At 47.8% G+C, this 13,738-nt stretch overlaps 1 protein-coding gene across 2 annotated transcripts in view; it reads left to right on the forward strand.

Moving 5' to 3' along the window:
* POLA2 (DNA polymerase alpha 2, accessory subunit) overlaps nucleotides 1-13,738 on the forward strand; it is a 910,834-nt gene that overhangs the window by 392,578 nt on the left and 504,518 nt on the right. The window lies entirely within an intron of this gene.

Raw genomic sequence — 13,738 nt, forward strand, 5'->3', positions numbered from 1 at the left:
ACCCTCTGTGCCGTGACCCAGGGGTGTCCTAGGGACTCCCCAACATAGACTCCATACCCTGGGACTGACTACTGTCTCCCAGGGCATGTAAAGTCACCAAAGACTTTGCTAGTCTTGAATCCTGAACAGAACCAGTACAAACCATCATATTGTGGACGTACTGGCTGGGGCAATTCGATTGCCCCAGGGTCTGTTAGTCGAGGGGGCACGTCTCCGTCCCCCCTGATCGAGTTTTGGCTGGTGGCAGTGGAAACTACGTTTTATATTCAACCGCGAATATTTTCCTATGGGATTTCCCATTGTTTTAGGCTAACACATTTAATTATTTATTTACGGTAGCCTTAAACATACCACCGGTTTATATATTTATTTTTATAACTCCGGTTGGGACTTTTTGCCAAAACTTGATTCTAAAATGGCGTTGGTGTTCGCCTCTGTAACTCTGACCCAAAGTGGAGCCCTTTGTTCCACTTTTGGCGGGCTTCTCCACAGAAGCCCTCCAAAGTGGTGCCACTCTGTCTGGGGTACTTAGGAGGGGTGGAGGGGGGTTTAGGCACCCTGGACTGAGTTACCTAGGTAACTCAAGTCGCACTCCGTCCTGATTGGCCCAAGTGGTGAGCCGGCCGGCTCACCACTTAGCATGTTTGAGTGACAGCTAGGCTGGGTGAATGGGGGTTTGCTGCATAAAAGCAGGGCTTTGGGGACTGGGACTTCAGAAGTCGCCACAGGACCAAGAATCCGACGAGGGGAGAGCTGAGCCGACCTGCTTCGACGACACCACCCGGTGGAGCCCTGCTGAACCGTCTCACCACTTTTCCCGACGACCGAGGAGAACTCTTAACGGAGTGGCTCCTTCCCTTGACTGGTGGGGACAACCAGTTTTCGCCTTCTTTTCGCTTCTCGAGGTATCTCGTGGCCGCCTTGCCAGTGCCAAGCACCCCGGCAACCGGAACCCCACCACTTTTACCCCAAACCACGAAAGTCGGTACAACCCTTCAACCGGAGGACCCCCGCGGCTGGTTTCTTCCCGGGCAGTGCAACGACCCTCTTCTTCTGCTCTTCAGCGAGAACTTCTTCTCCCCTGACCGACGTCGAGCCCTGCTGCCACTGCCTGGAACAACTGCCACCGCTGGAGGATCCTTTCCGCTTAAGGTACCGTGTTCCGCCTGGCTTCCCTTGCCACCGACTGTACGGGGTAGATTTAGCCCCCGGCTTTCGAACCTGGGAGTGCCTGGAATACCCTGGCTAAACTTTCTAAGCCACTCTACACTCTTTCTAACTCTTTGCAAGACTTTGAATCCCTAATAACAGTGTGATCTTGGGCACATTTTCGCTCCGGCTACTCTAAGAGTGGGCCCTGCCTAGTGACTTTTGCTCACCTGTGACTTTGTGCTTCTTTGAGCCTATTGCAAGTGTTCTGGATCTTAGAGTGGTGTGTTTAACCCATTTCTGTTTCTTTTTACCCCTTTCCTTAACCTACTAGAGTGTCATCTAACGTTAAGCGCTCACCTCTGTTTTAATTATGTGGTGTTAACTTAGAGTTGTCTAGATAGGAGTAAGGGTTGGAACTGCTTGCATTATAACTGTGTTTGAAGTGTTTTTACTATATTTTGCTAGAGTGTTTTTATCTGATGTGTATTTTAAAATAAATAACTATATACTTTTGAAACCAAGCTCTGGTCAGTGTTTGCTTGTGCTATTGTGTCTGAGTACATATTGTGTATACTTTGCATACTGCCTAACTCTTCTTGAGAGAAGTCTGACTGCTCAGCCACAGCTACCAGGTAAATCTGGGTGGTACAGGCTGCTACCAAAGGGGTTTACTGCTCTACCTGTAGTCTTAAATCTTTTGCAGTGTTCCCCAAGGGAACTGCACAGGTTTCTGCCTAACACTGGTGTACAGCGGTGGGATTTGTATTGAGTATACATTTTATTGTGCTTTAGATACCTTAGTGCAACTAACCACAAAGCTTAGCACTGAAAAAGTAAAACCTCTAACATGTCAGTTATAGAAAGCTATAGTCAAGAGTCCCTTGCAGCCAAAACTGCTGATTGTTTAAGAGTGCTCTGTAAACATAAGGATCTCCTGACTAAGGGCAAGAAAATGGAGCTGATTGAAAGATTGTTAGCTAACCAAAGTCTGGGTGATGGTTCAGAGGAACCTACCACTCCAGCCACTGTAGATGACAGTATTGAAGTTAACATGGAGCAAAATGTTGATGATTCTGAGGAAGAGTCAGAAGAGGAGGGTGAGGCTGTTGTAACTGTCCCCCCTAGGCCTCTGCCTGCTCTACCTGCTGTACCTACTGGACCTTTACCAGGTCCCACATTTAGTCCTCAGTACTTTGAACTGGAGAAAATGAAACTAGAATTGGAGTATAAGAAACTTAATGCTCAAACTGACAAAGAACTAAGGCTAAGGGAAATGGAGCTCAAGTATGACTTAGAAATGAAGAAATTATCTGTTGAGAATGTTTCTCTCTCTGGCTCCTCTAGAAGTTCCAGTCCTAAAAGACCCCGGATGCCTAAAGAATTGGTTGGTATGTATGAGCCTAAGTTGGATGTGTTGGATTGGTTGTCTCTGTTTGAATATAATCATGGGCTCCAGAACATCACAGGAAATGACTTACTCACCTGGTTGTTCTCTAGGCTTCCCCCTGTTGCAACTGATGTGGTAATGGAGATGGGGGAGGAGGATAGGAAGGACTATGAATGTGTGAAACTAGCTTTGATAGCTAGGTTTGGGAAGACCCCTTCCCAGTATCTTAAGAGGTTTAGGAACCTCAAAAAGCATGATGGTACCCCTTGGGCTACCTGGGTGAGTGAATGTTTGAAAAACTTAGAGGGATGGATTAAGGGTTACAAGGTGAACACTTATGAAGGTATGAAGAATTTGTTTATGTTGGAGACTATTTATGATGCCTGCTCTCCTGAGCTCAGACAACACTTGGCTGATTCCAGGGAATTGGTTTCCCGGAGGCTAGCTAAGGCTGCTGACTTGTGGGTTGCCAACAGGGCCACTCACAAGGATTCTGGGGTAACTCAGAAGAAGGATGGGGAGAAACAGTCTAAAAAGGACTCCAAAGAGAATTCTAATACTACAAATTCCAAAGAGGGCCCCAAACAAAACTATAAGGGTAAGCCCCAAGGGAAACCAAATCAGGCTAGTGTACCTTCTGGTCCCAGACCAGAAGGAGGTCAGAACAAGCCTCCATTCCAGCGAGCCTTTGGCTCATGCTTTGTTTGTAAGGCTACTGACCATGTGAAAGGAGATCCCAGATGTAAGGGTAAACCTTCAGGGGTCCAGCTTGCCTCCTTAGCCTTCGCTCCAGAAGAGGAAGTACATATGGCAAGTGGAAACTTTCTATTACTAGCTGATGAACCCACTGGAGTCTCAGCTAGTGTTTCTTTAGTCTCTCTGGGGTTGTGGGAGCAACAGAATTTAGATGTCTATAACTCTATCCCAGATAATACTAAAGAGTATTATAAGGACAGTGTCCAGGTGAATGGTCAGGAGACTCCTGCCATTAGGGACACTGGAGCCAGCATAACTGTGGTGGATGAATCATTTTTCAAGGCAGAGGATGTTGCTAAGGCACCCAAATGCCTCACCAAGTTAGCTGGTGGGCCTGTGCAGATGTGTCCCCAGTTACCAGTTCTCATCCAATGTAATGATATGGCTGTAAAAATACCTGTCAGTGTACAATGTGAAGTGCCAGGTAGGGTTCTGTTGGGTAATGACCTCAAAGCTCTTGGAGTTGTATCTCATACCCCCAGACCTCCTAGCAAAAGGTTCCAGGAACTCACAAAACCTGCAAGGGAGAAAACCCTGAGAGGGTTATCTCAGGAGATGATGACAGAAATCACTCCTCTCCCACTGGAGCAACTTACTGCAGTAACTACCAGATCAAGAGCAAAGGGGCAACCCAAGACTCCTAGGAAAAAGCCAGCAGCAAGCCCTCCAGTGCTTCCAACAAGGACTTCCCCTAGGTTGTCCAAAGTTACACCTGTAACTCCACCTCCAGCTGAGGCTGAGAGGGAGGTACAACCCTGTGTGGTTGAGCTAGACTCTGAGGAAGAGCTAGAAGGAGGCCCCAACCTTATTGGAGATTTGGACCCTGAGGACCATCCTGAGCTGCAGTCGTTACTGGCAGAAGGTGGGCCTAGCAGGGCAGCTTTTCGTAAGGGGCAAAGAGAATGTCCAACTCTGGAAGGTCTCCGCCACCAGGCAGCTTCTCAAGCTGATGGGCAAGAGCCTGGGAAGTATAGGTTGCACTGGGAAGATGGCCTCTTCTACAGTGAACCCACTGAGTCTGAACCTGGAGACTACAAACGCCTTGTAGTCCCACAAGAGAACAGACAACAGTTCTTACAACTAGCCCATGAGATACCTTTGGCTGGTCACTTGAGTTTCAAGAAGACCAAGGAAAGGCTCTCACTCTACTTTTATTGGCCAAAGATGGGGGCTGAAGTAGATAGATATTGTAAGAGCTGCCATACCTGCCAGACTTCTGGTAAGGTTGGTTCCAAGAATGTGGCACCTTTAGTGCCTCTCCCAGTTGTGGGAGTCCCATTTGAGAGGGTAGGGATTGACATTGTTGGTCCCCTTGATCCTCCAACCTCCTCAGGCAACAGGTTTATCCTTGTTGTAGTAGACCATGCTACTAGGTACCCTGAGGCAATTCCTATGAGGACTGTTACAGCTCCGGCTGTGGCTAAGGCCCTCCTTGGTATTTTTACCAGGGTTGGGTTTCCTAAGGAGGTAATCTCTGACAGGGGGTCAAACTTTATGTCCCACTACATGAAAGCCATGTGGAAAACCTGTGGAGTTACCTACAAGTTCTCAACCGCATACCACCCTCAGACAAACGGGTTGGTTGAAAGGTTTAACAGAACCATGAAGAGCATGATAGGTGCTTTAGAAGAACCCCTTAAGAAAAAGTGGGACCTTCTACTGCCATGCCTTCTCTTTGCTTATAGAGAAGTCCCTCAGGAGGGAGTAGGTTATTCTCCCTTTGAGCTTCTCTATGGCCATCCAGTCAGAGGTCCATTGGCCCTGATTAAGGAGGGATTGGAAGGTGCTCCTCCCCTCAAGCCAGTCAGAGTGACTGACTATGTGATAGGTCTCCGGAGGAGAATGTCACACATGATGGCAGAAGCAAGTGACAACTTGAAAGCTGGTCAAGCCCTGGTCAAACATTGGCACGACCAGAAGGCTAACATGGTTGAGTTTACTCAAGACCAGCTAGTTCTAGTTATGCTCCCAACAAGGCAGAGGGCCTTGCAAGACAAATGGATGGGACCCTTCAAGGTTGTGGGAAAACTTGGAGAGGTCAACTATCTGGTGGATCTGGGCAGACCCAGGGAAGCTCCTAGAGTCTTCCACACCAACCGACTAAAAGCATACATCTCCAGACCTGATGTAGGAGCCTTGCTTCTAGCGTCAGCTGCAGAGGAAGAAGAGAGTGAATCTCTCCCTGATCTCCTCAGAGGTGTGCCTTTAGATGAGAAAGTTGAAGGAGTCAACCTCTCTTCAGACCTGACACCTGAGCAACAAGAGGAGTGCAAATCTATGTTAAATCAGTTTGCCTCCCTGTTCTCACTGTCACCAGGCTTGACCCCTTGGGGCCAGCATGAGATACTCACTGGTGACTGTCTGCCAGTCAAAAGCAGAGGATACAGAATGTCAGAACATATCAGAGCCCACATCAAAGGAGAGGTCAAGAAGATGCTTGATCTCGGGGTAATAGAGCCCTCTACTAGTCCATGGTCTAGCCCAGTTGTGTTAGTACCAAAGGCAGGATCCAAAGATTTGAGATTCTGTGTGGACTATAGAGCTCTAAATGCAGTCACCAAGACTGATGCCCACCCTTTGCCCAGGACAGATGAGTTGGTGGATAAACTTGGTGCAGCCAAGTACCTCAGCACGTTTGACCTGACGTCAGGCTATTGGCAAATAGCCCTGACAGACCATGCCAAGGAGAAAACTGCATTTTCGACCCCAGTTGGCTTGTACCAGTTTAAGGTCATGCCTTTTGGACTAAAAAATGCACCTGCCACATTCCAAAGGATGGTGAACCAAGTTCTGGCTGGGATGGAAGATTTCTGCATGGCATACTTGGATGACATTGCAGTCTTCAGCCACTCCTGGGAAGAACATATGAACCACCTAGGACATGTGTTGCAGGCTCTGGAACAGGCCCATTTGACAATCAAAGCCAGTAAGTGCCAGATTGGTCAAAGTAAAGTGGTCTACCTTGGACATGAGGTAGGAGGTGGAGAAATAAGGCCTTTGCCCAGCAAGATTGAAGCTGTGCAAAATTGGACAACACCAACTACTCAAACCCAAGTGAGAGCTTTTCTAGGCCTCACTGGATATTACAGGAATTTCATTGAGAACTATGGGACCATAGCTTCTCCACTGAATGTAATCTCCTCTCCCAAATTCCCTAAAAAGGTAAAATGGAATGAGGAGTGCAATCAGGCCTTTGAAAAACTGAAGAGAGCTCTTTGCCAAGCTCCAGTATTGAGAGCTCCTGACTACCACCAACCTTTCATTGTACAAACTGATGCTTCCAATGTAGGTATAGGTGCAGTTCTAAGCCAACTGGATGAGAAGGGTAGGGAGCACCCCATTTGCTTCATCAGTAGGAAACTGAAGGATCCTGAGACAAGGTGGGCAACTATCGAAAGAGAATGCTTTGCCATTGTGTGGGCACTGAAGAAGTTTAGGCCATACTTGTATGGTTCTACTTTTGTTATTCAGACTGACCACCAACCCTTGAGATGGTTAATGCAAATGAAAGGGGAAAATCCAAAACTATTGAGATGGTCAATCTGCCTGCAAGGGTTTGATTTCACCATTGAGCACAGGTCAGGGTGTCACCATCAAAATGCTGATGGACTCTCTAGGATGTATATCATCGACTAGAGGTATGAGGTTCATCCAGGAGTGGATTAAATCCTCCTGTCCCTTAGTCTGGGGGGGGCGAGTGTTAGGGAGAATTCTCTGTTTAGGCTGAATTTCCCTCCCTAGTGAGTCCCCCAGCAGCTTTGCTGGATTTCTGGGGTTTAATTTTTTCTCCTGCCAAGAGTGAGACTCTTTTACCCTCACTCTTGGACATGTTGAACTGTGTTATCTTGGACAAACCTTGTGTTGAATGGGCTATGGGGTCTTTTTACTCCATAGGGCCCCATGTATTTTTGTGATGTGGGTTACACAGCACCCTCTGTGCCGTGACCCAGGGGTGTCCTAGGGACTCCCCAACATAGACTCCATACCCTGGGACTGACTACTGTCTCCCAGGGCATGTAAAGTCACCAAAGACTTTGCTAGTCTTGAATCCTGAACAGAACCAGTACAAACCATCATATTGTGGACGTACTGGCTGGGGCAATTCGATTGCCCCAGGGTCTGTTAGTCGAGGGGGCACGTCTCCGTCCCCCCTGATCGAGTTTTGGCTGGTGGCAGTGGAAACTACGTTTTATATTCAACCGCGAATATTTTCCTATGGGATTTCCCATTGTTTTAGGCTAACACATTTAATTATTTATTTACGGTAGCCTTAAACATACCACCGGTTTATATATTTATTTTTATAACTCCGGTTGGGACTTTTTGCCAAAACTTGATTCTAAAATGGCGTTGGTGTTCGCCTCTGTAACTCTGACCCAAAGTGGAGCCCTTTGTTCCACTTTTGGCGGGCTTCTCCACAGAAGCCCTCCAAAGTGGTGCCACTCTGTCTGGGGTACTTAGGAGGGGTGGAGGGGGGTTTAGGCACCCTGGACTGAGTTACCTAGGTAACTCAAGTCGCACTCCGTCCTGATTGGCCCAAGTGGTGAGCCGGCCGGCTCACCACTTAGCATGTTTGAGTGACAGCTAGGCTGGGTGAATGGGGGTTTGCTGCATAAAAGCAGGGCTTTGGGGACTGGGACTTCAGAAGTCGCCACAGGACCAAGAATCCGACGAGGGGAGAGCTGAGCCGACCTGCTTCGACGACACCACCCGGTGGAGCCCTGCTGAACCGTCTCACCACTTTTCCCGACGACCGAGGAGAACTCTTAACGGAGTGGCTCCTTCCCTTGACTGGTGGGGACAACCAGTTTTCGCCTTCTTTTCGCTTCTCGAGGTATCTCGTGGCCGCCTTGCCAGTGCCAAGCACCCCGGCAACCGGAACCCCACCACTTTTACCCCAAACCACGAAAGTCGGTACAACCCTTCAACCGGAGGACCCCCGCGGCTGGTTTCTTCCCGGGCAGTGCAACGACCCTCTTCTTCTGCTCTTCAGCGAGAACTTCTTCTCCCCTGACCGACGTCGAGCCCTGCTGCCACTGCCTGGAACAACTGCCACCGCTGGAGGATCCTTTCCGCTTAAGGTACCGTGTTCCGCCTGGCTTCCCTTGCCACCGACTGTACGGGGTAGATTTAGCCCCCGGCTTTCGAACCTGGGAGTGCCTGGAATACCCTGGCTAAACTTTCTAAGCCACTCTACACTCTTTCTAACTCTTTGCAAGACTTTGAATCCCTAATAACAGTGTGATCTTGGGCACATTTTCGCTCCGGCTACTCTAAGAGTGGGCCCTGCCTAGTGACTTTTGCTCACCTGTGACTTTGTGCTTCTTTGAGCCTATTGCAAGTGTTCTGGATCTTAGAGTGGTGTGTTTAACCCATTTCTGTTTCTTTTTACCCCTTTCCTTAACCTACTAGAGTGTCATCTAACGTTAAGCGCTCACCTCTGTTTTAATTATGTGGTGTTAACTTAGAGTTGTCTAGATAGGAGTAAGGGTTGGAACTGCTTGCATTATAACTGTGTTTGAAGTGTTTTTACTATATTTTGCTAGAGTGTTTTTATCTGATGTGTATTTTAAAATAAATAACTATATACTTTTGAAACCAAGCTCTGGTCAGTGTTTGCTTGTGCTATTGTGTCTGAGTACATATTGTGTATACTTTGCATACTGCCTAACTCTTCTTGAGAGAAGTCTGACTGCTCAGCCACAGCTACCAGGTAAATCTGGGTGGTACAGGCTGCTACCAAAGGGGTTTACTGCTCTACCTGTAGTCTTAAATCTTTTGCAGTGTTCCCCAAGGGAACTGCACAGGTTTCTGCCTAACAACGTCCCTTTTCGATCTTCGAAAAAAAGATGCAATACTACTCGATTCTGACTAGATGTCAGACTATATGCACAGCATGTGAATCTAAGCAGATTCAACCATCGGAAATAAGATTATGGTGAGTAATGTATGTCATATGCCTTTATGATGTCCCTAGAGCAGACTGCTGGCAGTGAACTTTTTTTTTTTTTTTTTCCCTCACCTTTCCCGTCCACTTCCATTGCAGTCTTTTTTGTATTTTTATTGGATGATATTTTATTTGTTGTATTTATTTTGGTTTATATAGCGCTTTACACCAAAGCACTGCACACTTTAACAGGATACATATGACAATAACATTATAACAGTAACAGTAGAAGCAATTCACAATTGAGAATCATACCAACAAAACAATGAGGGCAATTAACTGGAGGGGAGAAGGAGAGTAGTGCAATAGAACGGGGAGGGAGGAGGAGGAGGAGGAGGAGGAGGAGGAGGGAAACGGATGAGGTGAAGGGTGAGAATGGGGGGGTAAGGAGATGATCAAGAAGATAAGGCAAGGTGGGAGGGGAGCAGGGGGGGGGTTCATGGCGGGGAATGGAGAAGGAGAGATTTGAGGGAAGTTCGGAATGAGGAAAAGGTAGAAATGGAGCAGAGTGAGAAAGGTAAGGAGTTCCAGTGTAGGGGGGCTAGGCGATGGAAGGAGCGGAAACGGGATGTGGCACAAGGGGAAGGAGGAACAGTGAGAAGGAAGTGGTCGGCAGACCGAAGGGAGCGGGAGGGAGTGTAGAACGAGAAGAGGGATATACTAAAAATGACTGCTCCCTGCGGTCTAAGCGCTGGCCTTTGGCATCTTTTTGGCTGTCTGCATGCACTGAGGTTAGGAAATTCCATATAAGGGAATGCACTTTAACTGGGTAGCCCTGCCCTCGCGGGTAAGCACCTTTGTGACTGTACCAGTTACCAACTGGGTTTGGGACTTTCTAGTCCCGATGTACAGCCTTCCCCGGAATTTGCTGTTGCTGTGCAGATGCGGGGTTTGTGGCTATCCATGAGTGGGCAGCCCTTACCTGTTTGAATAGTCCAGATATTTGCCATCGGTAGGCTAGAGTACACCACAGCCTGGAATGTGGATAAGAGGAGCCTCACAGCCATATGAGAGGTCGCTGTCATGGGAACTAGCATAGGGGCCCATTCCTCACTAGCACACACATGAGGGAACGTGTAAAGCACAAATAGGGGCTAAATGGTTAAAGGCCTGGCAAGCAAAACGTCATTTATGCAATCATAGAAGTGCATCTCCCTCACATAACCTTATTCTGGCATAGCCTTTATTTCCAGCTACTTCTTGTATCTTCAACATGGATGCCTGTGTAACAGCCAGGAACTGTATGGAACTGTGTAGCGTGCTCTAGTGTCTGGGCGTGGCTGCCTATACAAGCCACGCCTAGGGACTAGCCCGTGCTTCGTGTGCTTTCTGTAGCCTTGAGCACACATTCACCGCAGCCCGGACTGCCATTGGATTCCTCACCTGTCGGTTCTCCGTGATAGAAGCAGGCACCTCTCATCTGCTAGTCACGCCAACGCTCCAGACCCGATCTGCAAAAGAAAAGGAACAAGTTGGAATCAGTAAGCTCTCGCATTGAACTAATTCCTGTCTCCCACATGACCAAAAGGGGAATTCCTTACCTCTGTGTGCAAGCTGAGCGGAATACTCCTCACTGCGGCCTCATCCAGTCAGCTGTTTCTCTCCAGACGCATCTTCCGACTCCACAGTGGCTTTAGTAAACGTGCATTGTATTTTCAGTCAACTCACTCTTCGCTCCACGACACGCACGCATAGCCAGTGAAGTAACTGGCCATCACAGAACTTACTTTCAGCCCACAGTTGAACTTACCTGCATTTGCAGCTACGTGATCTCCAGGAATCAAACATGTTAACAGAACTTGCAAACAATTCTCAGTGCAGTAACTGGGCAACTACTGCGAAGAGCGTGTTTCATCAGGTCAGCTGTCGCTCTCCAACAACCAGGACCTAGTGAAGCAACTAGCCCCGGACCCCCAGACTACTGCGCCCCTGCAGAGACAGGATGGAGAGCGCGCCACACTAAACCAAAAGGTGGGCCACGTCCAAAGCAAGGGTATACACTTCACTTGGGACACAGGGAGGGCGGAGGGAGGGTTGGAGCACCTTCTTCACATAAACCCTCTAAACACCCGTTCTCTTGGCAGGTCAGCTTCCCAGCCTCGGGGTAACGAAAGGAAGAGACCGGAGGGATCCATTGCTCACGTAGAGACCCAGGTGAGCGTGACAGACGCCAACTGGTACCAAGGGTGTGAAGACAACAAGACTGCCACAGAAAAATCTGAATTGCCCGAGTCATCGGCAGTGTCTGCTGCTGCCGCCTCTCCTGTGGTCAGGGAAGACCTTCGAAGGTGCCTTCCTCTTGGAGCAGTGCAAACTGGCCCTGTGCTCTGCATCAGTGTCATTCTGTGGGTGGGCTTCCGAAATGTTCCTGGATCGTCAGTGGCTGACCATTCGCTGACCAATCCCCTCTTCTGCTTCTGTCTCCATTCTTAGCTAGATCTTGGGACTCTGTAGATCTTAATTTGTGGCCCAGCAGCATTGCTGTTGCTCTCATCTGTAATGGGGGGCCTTCCTGGAACCTGTTTCTTGCCACCATGAGTTGTGCCTGCTGACCCGTGATCAGGGTTTCTTCAGTACACTTCGTCTGCTGGGTCCTGTAGGTCCATCGTCCTTATGGGAATTGCTGTGGCTGCTGTCCTTGGGTGTTCCAGTCTGTCAAGCTGCAAGTATTATAATTGGTTTTGATACGGTGCTTAATACCAAAGAGGTTTCTAAGCACAGACCCGGGATTTGGACCTGTGTTGCTCTGCTCTTCCAACACGAGCGCATTGCCACTGAGCTATACTACCCATGCCTGTATGTAGGACCTGCCCCAAGCGGGCGATCAGAACTGCCTTGCAGCTGGTCCCAATCCAGACATTGACTTAAGCTATTGCACCTCAGCACCAGTCCACACCCCCTCGTGCCCCCCCACCCCCGCCCCCCGAACAATGGAACCAGCGACTGAAGTGTGCTCTGCAGCTCTGGCTGCCCCAGGGGTTGTCACTTCGAAAATCTGAGTACAGGGTGCATGTTTACTGACCACTTTCAATGCCCTTGTCACCCCACAGGGATTGCATGAAGACACAACCACTTCCTAGCTATTCCATTACCTGACTCTGGTCGGTAGATTTCTAGTCTAGCAATCATCCCTGGGTAACCCCTGGTATTGGGGTTTACCCCCAACTTGCTTACCTACCAGATTTCCTAAGGGGGGGGGGCGTTAAGAATTGTATTACTACTCAGTTTGCTTTGGCAATGCTTGTGCAGGGAAAATTATGACTTTATCCCCACTAAGTAGGTACTTGAACATTGATTCTTTTGAGACATTGAACGTTTGTTTATCTAAGGCAGTGTCATATTTTGCTTTTTATCCTCCTCTCTTGCCACTTTAATCTTGCTTGGCTTGATCGGCTCAATCAAAAGCAATTAGAAGGCTCAAATGTTTAGTCACTTTTAGAGATTGCTAAGTGTGTGTGGATATATGTGTAGTTTCTAGTGAATGGTATCTGGGCAAAAATGCAAGCTACTAGCCAGCCATAAAAAGTGTCTCCGCTTCAATTCTATACATATATAGACAGCACACCATTTCTTACTCTCCAAGAGTCCAATATCACTAGCCAAAAGCCCATAGCCCTAATAGTATGCTTTTGTACCAGCATGTGTGGTTAAGGCCAAATACACATTGTATACTTGTGCTGCTTCATTACTCGTCTGTATGTGTTAACTGTATTTACACAGAAGACCCTGTCCTCTTGAAGTGTGTGCTACTGCTCTGCTTTCGTTATCTTGTGAGAGTTTGATAAGACCCAGCGTCTATAACCTTGTTCGCGAATGGGTTGGAGATGATAATCACTCCTAACAGGCTGCTTGACAGGAACCAACTGGCCACTTCTTGAATAATTATCTGCAGTGCCATGCATCCCAAGTGAGGGGCCTGTCAGGGTTGTGAGATGTGGGCAGGCCTGATATTTAGGATTCCCTTTCCATATTCCGTATATTTGTGTCATAAATAGTTTTCTGTTTGCACCCATTGTCATAAATGTGTTCATCTCTCTAAAAGTTTTGATGGGATTGGTTATGGTCTTCTTACCTACCGAATGTCTGGTTGCGTACAGAGACGGTATTTAGATTAGTTTGGTGTAGACACATCTGTATGAACATTCCAGGACCGAATCATTTTGTAGGGAAATGTACCTGGACATTCATAAATAAACCCAAAGAATGGAATGATACTGCACTGAACTATTATTTAAAGAGAGCTGTTGGACAAAGAGGTGAGCACCTAGCTCAATGTATGTGGTATTTCTTATTGCTCAGTGTTTCCTAGAGCTATGCTTTCAGTTGCAAATTTAGCAGCAAGCGCCTGTTGAAGGTATAGTCCATCTGGTTTCATAGGCAGGGTAGTGGTGTAGCCAGTAAGGCAACCCATCTTGCTGCTAGACCAATTCAAGTTCTGCATGTTCTATAACTTGTGTTATACCATCCGACTTGGAATGTTTGGTAACAGGGTACTT

Source organism: Ambystoma mexicanum, chromosome 2p, assembly GCF_040938575.1.
Source record: "Ambystoma mexicanum isolate Mex_15411 chromosome 2p, UKY_AmexF1_1, whole genome shotgun sequence".
NCBI classification, from domain to species: domain Eukaryota; kingdom Metazoa; phylum Chordata; class Amphibia; order Caudata; family Ambystomatidae; genus Ambystoma; species Ambystoma mexicanum.